General features: G+C 39.2%; 1 protein-coding gene across 3 annotated transcripts in view; it reads right to left on the bottom strand.

The window, feature by feature from the left end:
• LOC117000058 (BMP/retinoic acid-inducible neural-specific protein 3) overlaps positions 1–18,174 on the bottom strand; it is a 194,886-nt gene that overhangs the window by 1,898 nt on the left and 174,814 nt on the right. The gene's annotated exons all lie outside the window — the stretch shown is intronic.

The following is an 18,174-nucleotide window of genomic DNA, read 5'->3' on the forward strand; positions in this document are numbered from 1 at the left end:
TTTTTTTTTTTATACAGGCTGGAGCTGCATTGATTTATAGACAGTGAGCCAAAATTCTTTCCTGGAATAGCAGTAGGTCTCTGCTCCCCACCTAAAGAGATTCTTTAGATGACTTCCAGCTCTACAGAATCTCTACAGGAAGCCATGCATGAGCATGTTGTGTTTACTTTTCATCTTTAGGGACAAAATTAAAAGATCACTTTAATATTCTTCTTGTCATTTCATTTTGGTTTCACTAGGAGGTACAGTTAATATCCTACATCACACTGGGAAAACATACTGAAACCAACAGTTTAGGCTGATGAGGCATAGCCACTAGAAGAAAGACAATGGGAAGAGTAGGGCTACATGGAAATAGTCAGAAAAATTATCTTATTTGCATTTTCCAGTTCCTATTATTCCCAGCAATGCACAGTTTCAATAACTTGTTTTGTCTGCTGCAATCAGATCTATTGTTGCCACATGAATGATGATGGTTGTACAGTTTCTTCCCCTTTCATTACACTGTTTTGGGGAGAAAATGCAAGACTCTCATTTACCCCTGACTGACTTTTAAGTCATATCTGAATTTGTCTCAAGGAGAAATCCATGGCATCTCAAAGACGGATTTTTCAGAAACATGAAAATAAAGTTGAGAAAAAAAAATACATCGTTTTATACTCTGGTGACTTTTTAAATCTTTCTGGTTTTTCACTTTTTTAGGGCAGGAATCTTGGTTGTTCAGGGTTGGGGGTTGATATGCCTGTAGCTCTGTGTATTTTCTAGAAGCATAAGTAAAGGTAATAACATGCACAACATCAACATACCTTATCATTATTCTTCTTGGTGCTTATTTGAAAGTCAGCATTAAGCAAAAATATTCTGAGTGAGCTTATTCCTTTGTTTCCTGATTAGAAAATCACAATGCCCGTTCTGCAAGCAAGGTCAATGTCACAAAAAGTTACCCCAAAACTGAGACCTTAAAGCTGTCCCAGGTGTAACTGGAAGTTCCTGTGTTTTGTCTGGGTTGTTTTGACAGCAGCCTGCACATCTGGAGCTGTCCCAGCCAGACCAGGTGTGTGTGACCCTGGTGTCCATTTTGGGCTGAACTCTCCTGTTTACTGCTATAATCCCATGGGCACCACAGCAAACAAAACAGGGCAGATTCTTCCCAAAGGAGGGAAACCAACCTTCCAAAGGCCTCTCTTTGCAGCCTCTCCCTAATCCTTTGTGCTTCTCTGTGCTTATTTAAGAATTGATACCGACTCCCAAAAGCTTCTGGAGGTAAGATGTAAAAGTCTGGTTTACTTTAACTCTTTGGTAAATGCCATTTGATTTTCAATAGCCTCCATAAAGCTGTTACCTTCTGATTCATCACAGTGGACAGATAACTGGGCAGATTTCAAGGCTGCATTATTTGCATTTTAATCTCCAAGTTTTCTGCTGGTGTTGTTACTCCCAGGTGCTGCCACATGACTACTGATATTGACTGGGTTTGCAGCAGTGGCTTTTTAGCATCCTCCTCCACTTCTGTTGGGAACAGAAGTCTATGCCTTTGAAAAGTTTTGTATGAGGAATACATTTTCAGAACACATTTCCTGAAAACCTGTTTTCACATAGACTGAGCTCCGAGCTTCCAGCTGCAGTTTTAATTCATCTCAGTAAAGGATAAACAGCTGCAGAGATTTTCTGAGTGAATTTTTGAATACTGTTTTATTGAGGTGGATTGGGTTTCTTGGAAAGGTTTTTGTCAGCAGGGGGGCAGGCACAGCAGTGTCCTCTGGAGGGAGGAGCTGGGGTGGGACACAGCTGGGTCCAGCCAGATGTTCTGATCTTGACTCAAAAGCTTTTAAAATTTTATCTCCTTCTCCCTTCCCATTGAATGCAGGGAGTGAGAGAGTGGCTGGGTGTGTAGGGCCAGGGATTAACCCACCACACAAGGAGATAATTTCCAGGTTAAAGTTGATCCCTGTTGTGTTCCATGTATCCTCACTTCCTCTTAGATCCAGTCAATAGCATTACAATTTTTCATATTTATATATAACACTGCTACTTATAATTATTTGGCATGGAAACAAGTAAAAAACTGTTCTGCATAATTTTTTTTTCATATAGTAGAGGTTTTGTGTGGGAACTTCTACATGTTTGGGTGGGGAAAGTATCTGAAATGCTCCAGGCAAAGAAAAAAGTGGAAACTGGCATTGCTTTAGAGTGGAGGAGAGAATGGAACTGGGAACACAGGGAAGGAATTCTCTCAAACAACAGGGGTGATTGGAAGAGAGACAGCCAGTGAGGAATTTGACACTCTTGGAAGAGGAGAATTTTCTACTGCTGGAATAAGCCTACAAAAACCAGCAACATTGATTTACTGGCAAGGGTTGATTTGGTTTGGGTTACTCACTTTTCCAAACACATGGTGTATAAAACGTTTTGGTTTTTTTCTTTATTAATGATGCAATCTACAGTTTCAATGATTATGAAAACCAAAAATCTTTAAAGTCACTTCTTTTTTGTTGTTTTTATTTTTAATGAGCCTACCTTCCTCCTTTTATTTTGTTAGGGAATAGAAGCAGCAGTTTAGAGATCTGTATGAAATTGAAAACTGCAAAATTAAGTAAGTTTATTCCTATAACTTAGTTATGTTGTTTGTAACTTAGCTTTGTCTGGCTTATTTAAACTGCTATGTCTTTGATGATTAGCAGTTGCAAAGAGGTCAACAACTTTAGAGGGAGGGAGGTTATCTCCTTATCCAATGAAGTTCAAAACAATAACATTCTAATATTATTGCCTTATTTTGATTTCTTTTTACCTTATTTTAACCTGAGAGATTTCAAGCAGAATCTGCTTATACTTGTCTTTGATTATTAAATAAATACAGTCTATTTAAAAAAGATAAGATCTGCTTCCTTGTTTAACTGCTTGTTTTAAAATTAGTCATTAAGGAATACTGTTACTCTTTGTAAATTTATTGCTTTCAGTGGAGTGAATTAAGCAAATTATGTGAAAGTCCATAAAATGTAGGTGATACTTACTTTGTTTGAGCCACTCATCCTTAATTGGATAAATTCACACTGGTGTATCATTACAAAATCATGCTTTTTCTCCTAGAAATTCAAGACCAGATAAATTCTGGACCTGAACCCAATGGAAAGGTTTGATTGGAGGCAGATGTGTCCTGCAGATCAACACCTGGCTGAACAGCTGGTGCAGTTGAGTCTGCCACAGCCACTCTGAGGACTATCAGAATCATTGCATGCCATAAGATAAAAGAAAATTGGTGAAGCCTCCTTAAATCAACTGGAGAAAGCAAGATGACCACAGGTGCCCTGAGTGAGGCTTGAAGGAGTTCTTCAATAACAAAAAAAATATTAGTATTTTATTTAGAAAATTACATATGCTGTCCTGATGAGTTAGTTTTCCAAGCACTGGGGTATAGAGCTAGCTTCCAAACCTAATGAAACTGCAAGAATATTCCTAGTCACTCAACTGAACTTCAAATAAAAATGGATTGCTTGAAATACCTGTGTCTTCTTCATAATGCAAAATTGTGTGATAATTTATAATCAAAAGCTATTTCTGGTGATTCACACACTTGAAATCACTTGACTGTAGAAGTAATTTTTATTTTAATTGAATATGATGCTTGGGAAGTACAGGATACTCATCAAATTATATAACAAATTGCACCTTCCTGGAAATTGTTTGGAATTGTTTTAAACTTCTTTTGTTTATTAATATCAAATCATTGAAATCAACCTTTCAAACAAAGCACAAAACTACAAAAGAAGTGCTAAAGCTGGACGGAATTTCTATGAAAACATGAATATTGATTGTCCTGTTAGTAGAAAACCTGTTGTCTCTATAGGAACTAGATCACCCAGCCGCTGCTCTGATTTATGAACACTGAGCCAGGCAACCCATGCAAATCCCAAACCCTGCCTTTTATTTAACACCCCAAAACTGGTCTCCATTTTTCTGGGGTTTGAATCTCACCATTGACTGCTAAGAGCTCCTACTCATACAAATTATGTCTCTCATGGAAGAACAATTCCTCCCTCCTCATTAACTTGTCTGATCAAATATGTCAATGTGAAAATACCTAGAGGTGCATGACCATATTCCACAGATTTTCTCAGTTCTTAAAATTTACTTTGAAGCACTAATTCTGCTTCAATGATAACTTCAGCTCCAACATCTACTCATTTCCTACTCTGCTACAAGCTCAGGCTGCTGTTGCAAGATGAAGATCTGCTGTCCTATAAACTCCACCAGCTTTCAGCTGCAGTGCTTGCAGGGAAAAGAAAGCCTGCCAGATAATCTCACTTTTACACAAGCATGGTAAAAAATATGATAATCCTAGGGAAGTTAATTCGACAATTAACAGCAGCCAAGTTTCTGATGAGAATCTTAATGACAGACATAAATCATAATTCTAAAGTTCATTTTAAATATCTTGCAATTATTTTTCTTACTATGAAAAAAAAAACTTTACTTAAACACAGGATTACTTTTACTAGAGCAGTTGCAAACTCAATCCCAACCATGTGCCTATTCCTGTTCAGTACACTCTAACATTAAATGTAAGAACAATGCACTATGGTCACCCTATAGAATAGCTGGATCAAGTATTTAATCATGATATGACACTTTTACCTCCTTCTCTGCCTCACTAAGTGCTTAACATCTGTTGTACATCAGATGGCTCAGTAGCAGATGATGAGTACTCAGTGAGGCAGATGCTAAGTAAAAAGATGAAGACAATTTAACAAGAAGAGGAGAGGCAGTAAAATACCCATTACCTACTTTCCCTTCCTTTGGAAGCCAAGTCCAGTATAAATCTGTGAGACAGCAACATCACCACCAAATGCACTTACAGACATCTCTACAACTTCCTACCCTGGATCAAGTGGATTTACATCTTGGGAAGGACAAATCAGACTCCAAGCACTTTGTTTCTGCGCTGTCATTCAAGACAACAACAGTGGTAATTGATGCTTAATTTGATAATGGTCTTTATGAGAATCTTGTTTTCTTCTAGGAATCACGGTAAAACTACCAACTGCACAGTGTCCAGAAGAGCAGTGAGTGATCATAGAATCACAGAATCACAGACAGGTTTGGGTTGGGAGGGACCTTAAAGCCCATTCAGTGAGGATGTCAGCCCCTGCCATGGGCAGGGACACCTTCCACTGTCCCAGGTGGCTCCAAGCCCCAATGTCCAACCTGGCCTTGGACACTTCCAGGGATCCAGGGGCAGCCACAGCTTCTCTGGGCACCCTGTGCCAGGGCCTCACCAACCTAACAGAGAAAAAATTCCTTCCTAATATTTAACCTAGCCTGTCCTCTGGCAGTGGGAAGTCATTCTCCCTTGTCCTGTCACTCAATCCCTTGGAAACATTCTCCCTCTTTCTTTCCTGTGTGTTCCCTTCAGGTACAATGAGGTCACCCCAAAGCTTCTCCAGGTGCACAATCCCAGCTCTGCCAGCCTTTCCTCCCAGCAGAGCTGCTCCATCCCTCTGACCGTCCTGGTGCCTCCTCTGGGCTCTCTCCAGCAGCTCCGGCTCCTTCCTGTGCTGGGCCCCAGGGCTGGGGCAGCTCTGCAGGTGCTCAGGGTCTCACCTGAGCAGGGCAGAGGGGCAGAATCCCAATCCCTTTCCTGCCACCCACGCTGGGGGCTCAGCCCAGGGCACGAGGGCTTCTGGGATGGGGCAGGTCCGGCTCTCACCCACCAGCACCCTCAATTCCTTCTCCCAGGGCTGCTCCATCTGCTCTTCCCCAGCCTGGATTGATCCTGGGGTTTGTCCTGACCCAGGTGTGGCCCTTGTTAAACCTCCCGAGATTCACATGAGCCACTTCTGCAGCTTGTCCAGGTCCCTCTGGATGTCATCCCGTCCTTCAGGGGTGTCACTGCACCCTCAGCTTTGTGTCACCTGCTGAGGGTGGCCTTGATCCCTCTGTCGTTAGAAGATTGAATGTTTTTCATTTATTCAGCCTCACAAAATTAACCACCACTCAAATAAATGAGCCTGAAATCATTTTGCTGTGGCTCATGTCACAGTGAGACTCTTGGTGGCACTGCAAATGCCACTCCCTGAGATGGCAAAGGGGGCAGTGCAGCTGTTCTGGGTCCACATCTCACAATTTCACAGCTGCTCTGCCTGAGCCAGGTACTTCAGGCTGATCCAAAGGTCTGGGCTGTGTGGGCCATGGTGAGCACAGAGAGCACTGTAAAGCAGGGAAGGGCTGTGATGCTTTTCTAAATGTATGCTTCCTAAAGGAAGGAGAAACCTCTACCTAGGGCATGACTGTCAGCATACACAGAAAGGATATTAATGAGCCACGGAATTTTAATGGAAATGCTGTCTCTGAATGCTAAAATTGCTTCTAGCATTGAAGTGGATGCAGTAACTAAAGAAATCTGTCTCTGTGAGGGTATTCTGTGGTGACTGGGTGAACCTGGGGCATGATTCTGGATTATGTTGCTGGGGCTATTCACAATCTAAACTGAATCTAGTTTGAATTATGAAGGCAAAATACCTTGTTTTCCCTGTTAATCACATTTAAGGAGAGGCTTTCCAGATACCCTAGCTCTCATGCCACCATTCTGCAGCTGCTGCCTGGGCCCCTCAGGGCTGGTACAATAAAGTTTTACATCAATAATACATGTTTTTCCTTTTAAATTCCAGATAGTCTTTATATTATGAGAAATAGAGGAATTAAGCCCCTACATTAAGTGGTTGAAATCTTTTGCATCTCATAGAGAAAACTGCCTATATAAAGGGATTCATGAAATTTCAAGGTAAACAATATTTTTGCACTAAAACATGCAATATTTCAGAGGATATTTCTAGTTGGTCTGTTATGAATTGATTTACAAAGCTTTGTAGTTTTAACACCTACATTGATGTTAGACCCTTATAATTCTCACAGTAAATTTTTTTTATATGAAACACTTCTGCCACGCACACACATGAAAGAATAATTACAAATAAAATAAAATTAAGATAATATATCCACTGTTCTTTTGACACAGCCTAATCATAATGAAGATTGTGGTATATTTACTTGAACATCAAAGTACTTTTTAGCACCAAATATTTATGCAAAGAAAGCCAAATCAGAGACAAACATTTACTAAATAATGATCCAAAGTACATCAGGACAAAAGAAATACACAGAAAATTAATGAATCCAGTCAATTTTAGAACAAAAAGAATCAGATCTATTTGGAAAATTAAGAGTTTCCATGCAAAGGAGGAAGAAACTTGCTACACACATGCACAAAATCCCACCAAAACACTCCAGCCAAAAACCACTGAGCCAGTCAACCAATGTGTGCTTCTTGGAGCCACTCACCTGTTGGGTACCAACGTTTGTGTGTGCTTGTGTTTGTAGTGTCAGATCTGGGAAAAATTGACCTTGGCTCACAGATTAGCCACTAATTTTGTGGAATTTTAGGTGGAATTTTCCAGATGCATCTTAAAGTATAAATATATTTTAAGAGTTATGAAGTTATTATAAGGCTTAACTAAATGCCTCTGTGACAGTGAGGTTAATAAACCCCTCTAAGGCATTAGGAAAGTAACAGCCAGATTTATTGCAATGTAATCATCTTTTTTCGTGTGAAGTGTGAAGGAAAACTGTGAAAACATCATAATACATAATATTGAACAAACTGAAACAATCATCACCCTGCCTTTACTTCTGCAGGGAGAGGTAAGGTAAGAGTATGATAACACTGTGAACATTTGTGGAGACCCTAGAAGTCATTCCCTAGTTAGGGAGACACAAGAGGCTTCTCCCATAGCAAATCCTGTCCTGTTTCTTCATGCCCAGTCTAAATCTACCTTCTCTTATTTTAGAGCCACTGCCCTTTGTCCCCTCACTACAGGCCTTCTTTAAAATCCCTCTGCATGTTTTATCTGACTCTATTCATGTCTCATGTACTGATGTTGCACAGTGTGTTTTGCCTGCATTTCTGCCAGCCTTTCCCTCCCAGATGGATTTATTAGCCCCAAAAGTTGCTCACATTAATGTAGAGCAAGGGCCACTGGCTGCTCTTTGCTCTGTGTTCAGCAGACCATAAGGTAGAGGGGAAAAAGAAAGAAGTGAAGGAACACCCTGACTTGGGAAAAAAAGAGAAAAAACAAATAGGATTTTGAAATGAAAATTCCTTTCACTGAATAATTTAAGATGGAAGTGTAAATGTAGCTAATTCAGGAGTTTCTTTGAATTTTAATATGTACACATAGCTGGCATCGACCTAATTCCAATATTTAACCTCTAGGAGGAAGGGAGCCAGTAGCAGCCACCAAGACCAACTGGAATCCCTTGTCAAGATCTTGAGGCCAAATGCACAATAATAGTCTAAGTTCTTTGTGTGAGCTGTACTGGCAACAATAACAAGATGTACCAGCAGCTCTAGTGGGCAGCAGAAATTCTAGAATTAACCAAAAAGTAGTCTTGACTGAAAGCTCTTTGTATATAATGCAGCAGACCACAAAATCTATTGAAAATGAGAACAGAATGCTGTGTGTTTTAACGCTGTACTTCAGAGAAAAGGAAGAGGTCTCCATGATTTTGGAGTGTTTTCTTCAAAACAGGACTAAAGTAGAAAGTTCAGAGACTGGAGATAATTTCTGAGCTAAAGCCTTCCAATATAATTTTAGGGTAATCAAAAATCAAGCAAAGGGGTAATTGGTAGGGTTCCTAAACCACAATAAACCCACAAAAATCCCACTGCTGACAGAAGCATCCGAAGTTTCAGTCATGGTAAGGGCTAAATCTGGATATGAAAAGGGATTTAGCACCAGGAGAAGCAGCCATCCATTCCAGAGTTCCTGGAATTAAACCTCATTATTCCAGGTAAAATCAGAGCCTCATGAACAGCCAGTAGCAGAGAGGCAAGTCTGGGATTCCATCTGTGAAGCTGATACAAGAGCACTGCATCTTCCCATTTTCCTATTGATTTTGAGACAGAGCCTTTAGTCCTATTTTAGGCACCCTTATTCCCAGATACAAATAACTAAAATAAAGCAAAATAAAAGAACAAACAAATAAATTAATGAAAATCTGCTTCTGCAAATTTTGTGTCAGATATAAATGTGGAGCTAGGGAAAATCTGCTTTTATCCCTGGCTTATTTCTGTGTGATGATGACTATGGACCAGACACTTGCTCTTTCCTTTGATAATGATCCTTATTTTTTCCTTTGATAATGATCCTTATTTTTTCCCTGCTGTTTCCCTTTTGGGTTATAAATGTAGTTATCCCTAAAAGGTACTATAATATTAACAGCAACAATCTGTCATTTTCTTCCATTGTGTAGAACCAGAAGGATTAGAGCAAAGCAAGAATCTCCCAGACAAGAGTAATGGTCTTAATTAAAGAATACAAAACTCACTTCTGTATTCATACCTTACTTATCATGTTATTAAACAAAATAAACCAAAATAAGATTGTGAGATCGGTGTACTTTTTTTCTCTAATTTTATAATAACTGAAAATAACTCTAATTTTGAGCAAACCCTTAAAGTTTTAATACAGACACAAAACACACTGCAGAAGAGAGGTTTGGTTTTCAAATAGTTTGCAAGGACACCCTTAAATTTCTGAAGGAAAATTAAAAGCTATCTTGAAAAGTTGGATCCTGCTGTTTTAAAAACAACACATATTTCACTTCACTTAATAATGTATAATTCTTGTAATAAGATGTCATTTGTGCAGCAGTCATAAGCAGACAAAGTATTAAAATAACTGGGCAAATGTTGCATGTCTATAATATAAATTAGGAGACAGACTTGCAATAAGGCTTATAACAAATATCAAGTGATTTTATCTCCTCTAATAAGGGAGACATTTTTGTCTTCCTTAAGCAATCAAACCCACAGCCTGAAATGCAATCTAGAAGGTGACAGAAAGAGCAGTTTTCTACATGTTAATCTGCATAATAGAAAAATTATTATAGATTACAGAGTGAGGGGTCAAATCCCACCATGGAAGATATGGAATTGTGATCTACAGCACTGCAGGAACTCTGAATCACACCCTGAAGCAGAGACAACTCTTATTGCAAAGAAAGACCATGTTGCTCCTGAAAGGCTATTTTTTCTCCATAGGAAATTTCCTTCTGAAGAGTTCATCCCCTATCGGTATTGTATGCCTTCATATGCCATAATATTCAAGGATGGAAAGAAAATCTCCCCATGCAGAATAGCTTCCTTGATACCTCCCCATTTTTATTTAAGGGAACTTAATTTAAAACACACACACAAGATCATCCAAAACAACAACACAAAGCTAACAAAATACCCAACATTTTGGTCCACTTTAAATTCCTCCTTAGTAAAACTAACATGCTGCTACAGAAAGAATTAATTTAAGAACCTTGTCTTTCCCAAGGAATTCCTAAGTGTTCACATCAATAACCAAAAGTGGATTGTAGCAGACAAGATTTCCTTGCAGGAGAAGAAAAAAGAGCTGTTAGAGAATCTGTTTTTCTGACAAATTTTGTATAACATTTCAGAGCCTACAAAGGCATGTCCTTTAAGGAATATTTAGCATTCTTAACAGAGTCATTCTAAGAATCTGGGATTGCAATCACAGTGGGACACTAAAGGCTCTGGAGGAATTCTATCATTAACAAGGGCTCTAGTATGCTTTATATAAATACACACACATATATATATACACTGTAAAACACACATTCCTCCTTAATATCCCAGGCACTCTCAGAAAGGTTTATCTTTCCTTTCCAGAAAGACCAGATGCTTCCACCTGGGAAAAATAAAAAAGGCAAATCTAAAAAAATCCCCTGGAAAAAAAAGTTCTCCCAAAAACACACTCAGGGGCTCTAAATGAACCAAAGGAACAATGATGGCATTAGGGGAATGGTGATGATACTAATTAATAGAAATGAAGGACAAAGAGATAAAATTTAATTTTTTACTGAGGACAGAGAAATGGCACTTTGTACAGAATTCTACACCACCTGTAGTTCAGTATCTTTGCACTTTAAATTCTTGAAGCTCATGAAGGTTTGTTAAATTTTAAGATTGTGAATGAGGTCATGAAACAGGAAGGATGTCATAGTGTTGATTTTTAAATGTTTAATTACTGGGGTAAAAGCACTACCAAAATGTCTCCAAAAAGCTTACATCTGTTCTTGATATTGCAAATGATATTGCACTTTCTATTGTATTTACAGTAGAAGTTACAACAAAAGCCTGAAGACATGATCCATGTTGAAAAAACAATCTGCCTCAAGAGCCTTTGCCTTGAAGAGATCCCAATCCAAGTGCAAACCTCACAAAATTAATAGGAAAGGGCTGTAGGATGTGCTCACAGGGGTTGTAGAGCTGCAGTGAGGGATGGTGAGGACTGGAGGGGAATAACTGCAGAGCCATGAGTTGAAATACAAGTCTGGATCTTTAACAGTCCCTCTGTCAGGCAGAAGATTTCCTGCTGTGCACAGTGAACACCACTGGATAACAAGGAATAGCCACAAAAATAGCACTGATGTCCTCAGGCAAACATATCATCCATGATTTTTCAGCACATGAAGTTTGGAAGTATCTTTTACATGGATTCTAGTGGATAAGGTGGCTTAGCATTTATATTAAAGGGGAGTTTGCAGGTACAGGAGGCTTTTGGTGGGATCTCTTTCAGCCTGACAACCGTGGCACTTTCATCCAATCCTTGGTGATTTTTCCCTCTTCCCAAGCTGCTGGTGCTTCTGATGGACAGAAAAGGTAAGAGGGTTTGTCACTGTCAGGTAAACAGCTGCAGCACAAACACTCTCACCTTGATGAGTGATTGCACTGCCTCTGCCCCACCATCCATCTCCAATGGCAGAAGAACTGAGGAGAGCGAATCCACACACAGTCCAGTGTTTTTCACAAGGCAGGATTGACATCCCCAGAAAGTCAGACAAAAATTGGCTCTGCTCAAATCCTTTCTTGCATTTTGAAGTTTACTCTTAAGAGCCAAACGCTCCTTCTCCAAACCCCAAACTGTCTGTTTATATAAGGAGAGCAAATTAACATTGGCTTTACACCTGGCAGGAGTTTTACAATCAGTGCTGCTTACTGCAATATAGTTCTGTCAAGCATTGCTATTATCTGAATGCCTATTACTCCCTTAATCTATCTAATTCACATCCCTATGGACTTGCTCCAAAAAGTAGTAAAAAGGACTCCTTTAACTGGAGAGCATTCCTGATCAATCACTTACATAGTCCTAATATTTTTAATACCAGCCCGTAGCTCTGTGAGAAACCAGAGAAGCTCCTGCTCAGTGATGCAATTTTAAAAGTAATTTTAAGAGTACCACCTGTCCTTGTAACCAGCATTATATTGCTAGTGATCCTTATTTACTCAAATAAAACTTGACTGAATTCTTTTCATACTCTACAGCAGTTTCCACTGGCTGCCTTTAGTTTCTATGGAAACACATTCAATTATTATTTTGTCACACAGGACTGAATTGCTGCATAGACTCCCCATCCACAAATGGGCACTTGAACTCTTGAAAGAAATATCTCTACCCTCAGCCCCAGAAATAAAGGTTTGTTAGGTACTCAAAGACCACTTAGTTTCCCAGCTTGAAATGATTGTGATGGGGGAGAAAATTTGAATTGTCATGGCATAATCTTTATTACATCCCAAAATCCTGCAGCTTGAGGATCTCAACGTTTTCCCATCTAGCTGAGGATGATGTTAGGGTAAAAATAACCATTGTGAAGAGGAAGATAGGGTTGCTGTGGGAGAAAGCCTCATTGTCTTGCCAAGGAAGTATTTTTTTTCCTAGTGATCTACAATTTGATTGATTCTTCTACTTAAAATATCCTGCTGAAGTTGAGCATGGTTGTTTCACAGACCTTTTAAATTTTGATCTCTTTAATACAGTTTATATTTTTTTCTTTAATGATTTGCACCATGAAAAACCTGAGTTTTCAGGTAATGCTGTCTAGCATGTAAAACACAAACCCACAAACATAAACCCTTTAGATGGAGAGCAAAACAACATCTGTGGTTCCAAGGCATAATCCCCCATCCCCAAATCTTGGTGCTTATCCTCCAGTTAATCCTGGAGTCAAGTGCAGTCCTCACGTACAGCAACAGAAGGCAGGGAGCTGTGAGATTGGCTCAATTCTGCCAGGAGACCCTGGGGAGCGAATTCCTGTGGCCTGTCCTAAAACATGGATCATGACTTGGGTTCAGGGCATTTCAGTTTAGAGACAGAACCACTGGACTTCAGATTAAATGGTGATAAAGTGAGGAGGAGAAGACCAAAAGTGCACAAACCACTTCAGAAATCTGGCTTTAGTATTGTGGCAGCCAAAAGAAAAATAGCCTTTCTCAACTCTCATACTATTCTGCAGTAAAATTGCATTTATTTTAATGTTGGGAAACATTTGCTTTAAATTTTCTTGTTGACAAATTTTAATTTCTGCTTGCGGGGGGGAGTTGTTTTGCTTTTTTAAAAAAAAATATCAATTTATTTATTTTTCTTTATATGTGATGATCTCTTTGGAGCACAGAGGGGTCAATATCTTCTATAAGCAAACTTCTAATTATGGACACCTTGTGTATAACACAAATATCACAGGAAAATTTATTACTAATACATGTAGGATGATCTACAAACATTTTTTAGGCAAACTCAGCAAATATTGAGGAAAATACATCATTTACATGGTTCTGGGAATTGCCTTATTCTAGTTATGGAGCAGCTCTCTTATTTGGGAGGAAGGTGGAAGCAGCATGTTGTCCCCACATCAGATAGATGAGAATGGAAAAACATGACTTTTCCTTCTTTTGCCAGTGACTGATCCATAGTGGATATAGCTGCAATTCTTTTCCTCCAGAGCAGAGATCTTTCTCTGAAGTGATTAATGGATGAGACTTTCTGCCCACAAAGGACACCATGCCAAGGACAAAGAGACCCAAAACTCCTTCTAAGGGTCACATGAAGTGATATCACAGTGAACTCAGAATTAGCACTCCATTACATCTTTCCTTTCCTTCCCTTCCCTTCCCTTCCCTTCCCTTCCCTTCCCTTCCCTTCCCTTCCCTTCCCTTCCCTTCCCTTCCCTTCCCTTCCCTTCCCTTCCCTTCCCTTCCCTTCCCTTCCCTTCCCTTCCCTTCCCTTCCCTTCCCTTCCCTTCCCTTCCCTTCCCTTCCCACCTTAAAACAACAACAAAACCAAAGAGAAACCCTGCAAAGTTTAGGAGTGCAAATATTTCTGCTGACCCCTGAAACCAGGCTATCCCTGTTTCTCTGCAGATACCTGGAGTCTTTTATTCATGCCTTTTCATTCTCTTTCACTGACAATAGCTCATTAATTTCCCACATCCCAGCTCAGCTGGGAGAGACCTTCTGCCCATCCCACGTGTGCTGAGCCTCACTGAAGGTGCCAGTCACCTGTGCAGTACATTTTCAGAACCTTTGAGCTGCAGTGATTGAGCTGAGCTGTAGAAAGAAATCAGCCTCTCTCCTCAGGCTCCACTGCAAGGTGAGTGATTGGTGGAGATGCTGTTTCAGACACCTCTCATGATTCTCCTGGTTTGCTGCTACAGGAGTGGAGTCGCCGAGCAGTGAATCTAATTTAGTGCATGAGCAGTGCTCACGTTCTGCATGACAACAACTTGCAAATACTTTCTGAGGCACTACATTTTCAGGCTCAGGGAGCCCTCTCCAATTAAAAACAGATTGTGCTTAATAGAATCTATAAATGTGAACTAGAGTATCTGTTCTATTTTCTTTTGCTAGATTTTTTTTTGCCTTTGTAACAAGTTTAACCCAACTGTTTTCAGCTTTATTGTCCTGATAAGACAGCAAATTCCATTTCCTGCCGTCTGTTGCTAAATTTGCAATTTTCCTCAAGATCACTAGGTACAAGTAGAAGCAATTTCTGTTTGTTACTTTGGAGAACTTACTATAGAAAGGCCAAATGATTCTCACATTTTTGACTTGTCAAACCCTACCCTGATGGATATTTAATACAAATATTAAAGAAAAAGATGATTAAGATTCTGCTCCTACATTCTCTTCTTTGTGAGGCATTTTGTCAGCTTCACCTGTTTCTTCAAACTTAGAGTTTATTTTCTTGTTTTTTATTCAAGTGGTCTTTTGCATTCCCTATTAACTTATGTGTCTGATTTTGATGGATCCTTCCTTTCAGTATCCAAGAATTTGTAGAGATGAATAGTTTTGCTGTAGCACTGTCCCAGTTAGTTGTGTGGAGATACATTTGCTCTTTCTGTTTGCTCTTAAATCTACACATAATTGCTTGCCAAACTCACACCTCCTTGATGTTCTTCAAAAGCTGGAAAAAGATCATATGAAAATCCATCCATGAGGATGGTGCTGACAATTAACAGCTATCTTAAAGCAAATGGAACAGCAAATAGATGTTCATAAATTATTTGAAACTGAGGGAATTTTAGGAAAAAATGTGGACACACAGAGAAGTTCTCAAATGTGTAGGCACAAAGGAGATACTGAGGATAAAAAAACCACTCACAACTTGGTTTCTGGTTCTGAGACTTACAATATTCCCACTGTCAGAGTGTTCTTGTTTGGGACCCCTGAGGAAACACTCACGCTTGTTTTGGTTTAATGTTGCATGTGTTCCCACTTGGATTCTGAGGGGGAAAATGCTAATTTAGCAGTATTATCTACCATTCCTATTCTATTTCTGCCAACAATATCTGGAAGTATTCAGATAACATCCGAAAAATTTGGAAAGGGTCAGAATTGTCAAAACATTGAGTTTCTCTGTGTTTTATAAAAATAGGAAGATAGTCCTTAGGATGGAGAAATTGTTAATTTGCAGTGTGAGCCCAAATAATCCATAGATTTGCATGGGCATTCAGCAATGAGAGGCTAATTTATAGGGAAATAGGACTTTGCTAGTTTCAACATTCACAGAACTATTTTCTGTTTGTTTATTTTTAAATTTTTTTTTAAACCCCAAAGATTTCTGGAAAAAACATCCAACTATTGTTTCACCATATTTTTAAAAGTATAAAGAATCAGAATAGGTTTTAACAATAGACCACAATATGTTAATATGCATTTACATTATTTATAATTCAAAAGGTTTTTCTAAGGTTGGTATGTTTTCATTATTCCTGCTCGTTTTGAGGTAAAGCAATGTCACCTGTTATTATTCATTTTTTGCTGACCTGCTAAGAATTCCTTATTAAATTTATGCTTCTCCTAGTAGGATCTATCCTCTTAAGAACTTTAGGAGAACAGAAGTGGCACTGCAGTAATGTATGGAAAATAGTGCTCAGCTTTAGTTAAGTACACCATCATTGCCCTGTAAATGTGTGCAATACCATATGCTTACAAATAAACAGCTTAAAAAAAAAAAAAAAAGGAGACTTTCCACAGAAAACTGGAGGGGAGTAAAATGTATTTCTCCTCTGTGTCTATATAATTTCTATCCCTCTAACCTATCTCTTGGTGTTGAGGTCATCTAGGTGCTTGTGTGCAGCTCCCAACATGGATGAGCTACCAGGACACTCTGGGGCACACCTTCAGGCACAGGTGTTCTCCTTAAAACCCTCTTCCCACTCTTGCCGTGGCTTTGGGGCTCAGTGACAGCTGTAATTCTGTGCTCAGAATTACAAAATTCTGTGTCCAGCCCCAGCCCTGCCCATCACCCCTGCACAGCCCACCTGGGTCCTGGGAGCTCAGAAAATCTCTCTTCATGCACTCCCACGCTCAGCCAGTATTTGCACCTCTTCCCATATTTTTATGATGACCCCAATGTCCTCCAAACAGCCTTCCAACTTTTTATATTCCTCATCCTCCTTGAAGGGTGAATTCCACAGAGGAGGACTGAGTTTCTAGGCAGTACATTTCCTTTTGTAAGAGCACGGGAGCTGGTAAGACTCCAGTCATCATGTAACTATTCACAAGTGCTATGCTACAGTAATCCACTTTTATGGGAGTTTGGAAGATGAATATAAAATAACATAATCCCCAGCTGTGCTGTTATGTGCAAAGCCATCCCATTAATCACACTCAGTTTTACTTTACAGCTTAAAGGTATGCAAAATGTTGCTGCCATTCAGGTGCCTTAGTATTAGCAGTTGCACACCCTAACTGCATTTTAAAAGCTATCTTCTCAAGAAATTAAGCACTCAATCTTTTCCTTTCCTCCAGTGGAAATGGTAATTCAGCACCTTCTGATGTCAACAACATCTGCAGAGCAGCCAAAAACTTCAGGTGAGCAAATGCAGCCTCAGCACTGTGACAGCCTCCAGACCTGAATACATGAAAAACATGTAAAAAAAACCCAAATGTAGTAGAATAATTCTGTTTCTTTATGGATTATCTGAACTGATTTAGGATCTGTCCTTTTCCATGCACAAATAAAGGCATGTGCTAAACTCACATCATTATGGATACAAGACATTAGATTATTTGGGATTCACAAGCATGAATTCAGGCTAGACTGAGATCAACAAAGACATGAAATTCTTCTAAAGGACTGTGGGAGTTTGCAGATCTAAGAGTGAAAACAAGTGATTCTTAGCAAGGGTGGCACTGGATGGGCTTTAAGATTTTTTCCAGTCCAAACCATTCCATGATTCTACATGACAAGGTCAGGAAGAGAGGAAACAACTGTAACTGGTTGCTACTTTTCATCTGATAGTTAGAAATTTTCTACTAAATCATCAAGGCAGCACCTCAGATCAGACCCTTGGAAATTATGTGAAACAGCCTTTTCTTCCAAAGTGTGGGAAGTTCTGTGACTCAGAGGGATCAGTGTGTGATGTACCCCTCTAAAATGAAGATTCTCAGAGAGTAAAAGCAGAAACCACAAGTCAGGAAGTCAGGAGAGTTTTTTAAAATTTCTGAGGATGTATTTGAGAAACCATTATATATGATTTTTTAGGAGGCAAATTTCTGTGCATCTTAACTTGTATGCTTCAGAAGTTTTTGCTTTACAATTTTGAAGGAAATTTGTGTACTTTTGTTAAAGAAAGAGTTCTGCAAATGTTCTTTTATCATAGGTAAACATGAATATGATTTTGTGTGTGCACCATTGTATATTTTATATCAGTTATTAGGGATTATGATCTGGAAAGGAATTTCGGGTCAGGTTTACTATTGGGGTTAGATATTTAAACCAGGAATTGCATACAAATTTTATTAATTTCATGGACACAGAATATCAG

The sequence above is a fragment of the Catharus ustulatus genome, chromosome 9 (genome assembly GCF_009819885.2).
Source record: "Catharus ustulatus isolate bCatUst1 chromosome 9, bCatUst1.pri.v2, whole genome shotgun sequence".
Taxonomy (NCBI): domain Eukaryota; kingdom Metazoa; phylum Chordata; class Aves; order Passeriformes; family Turdidae; genus Catharus; species Catharus ustulatus.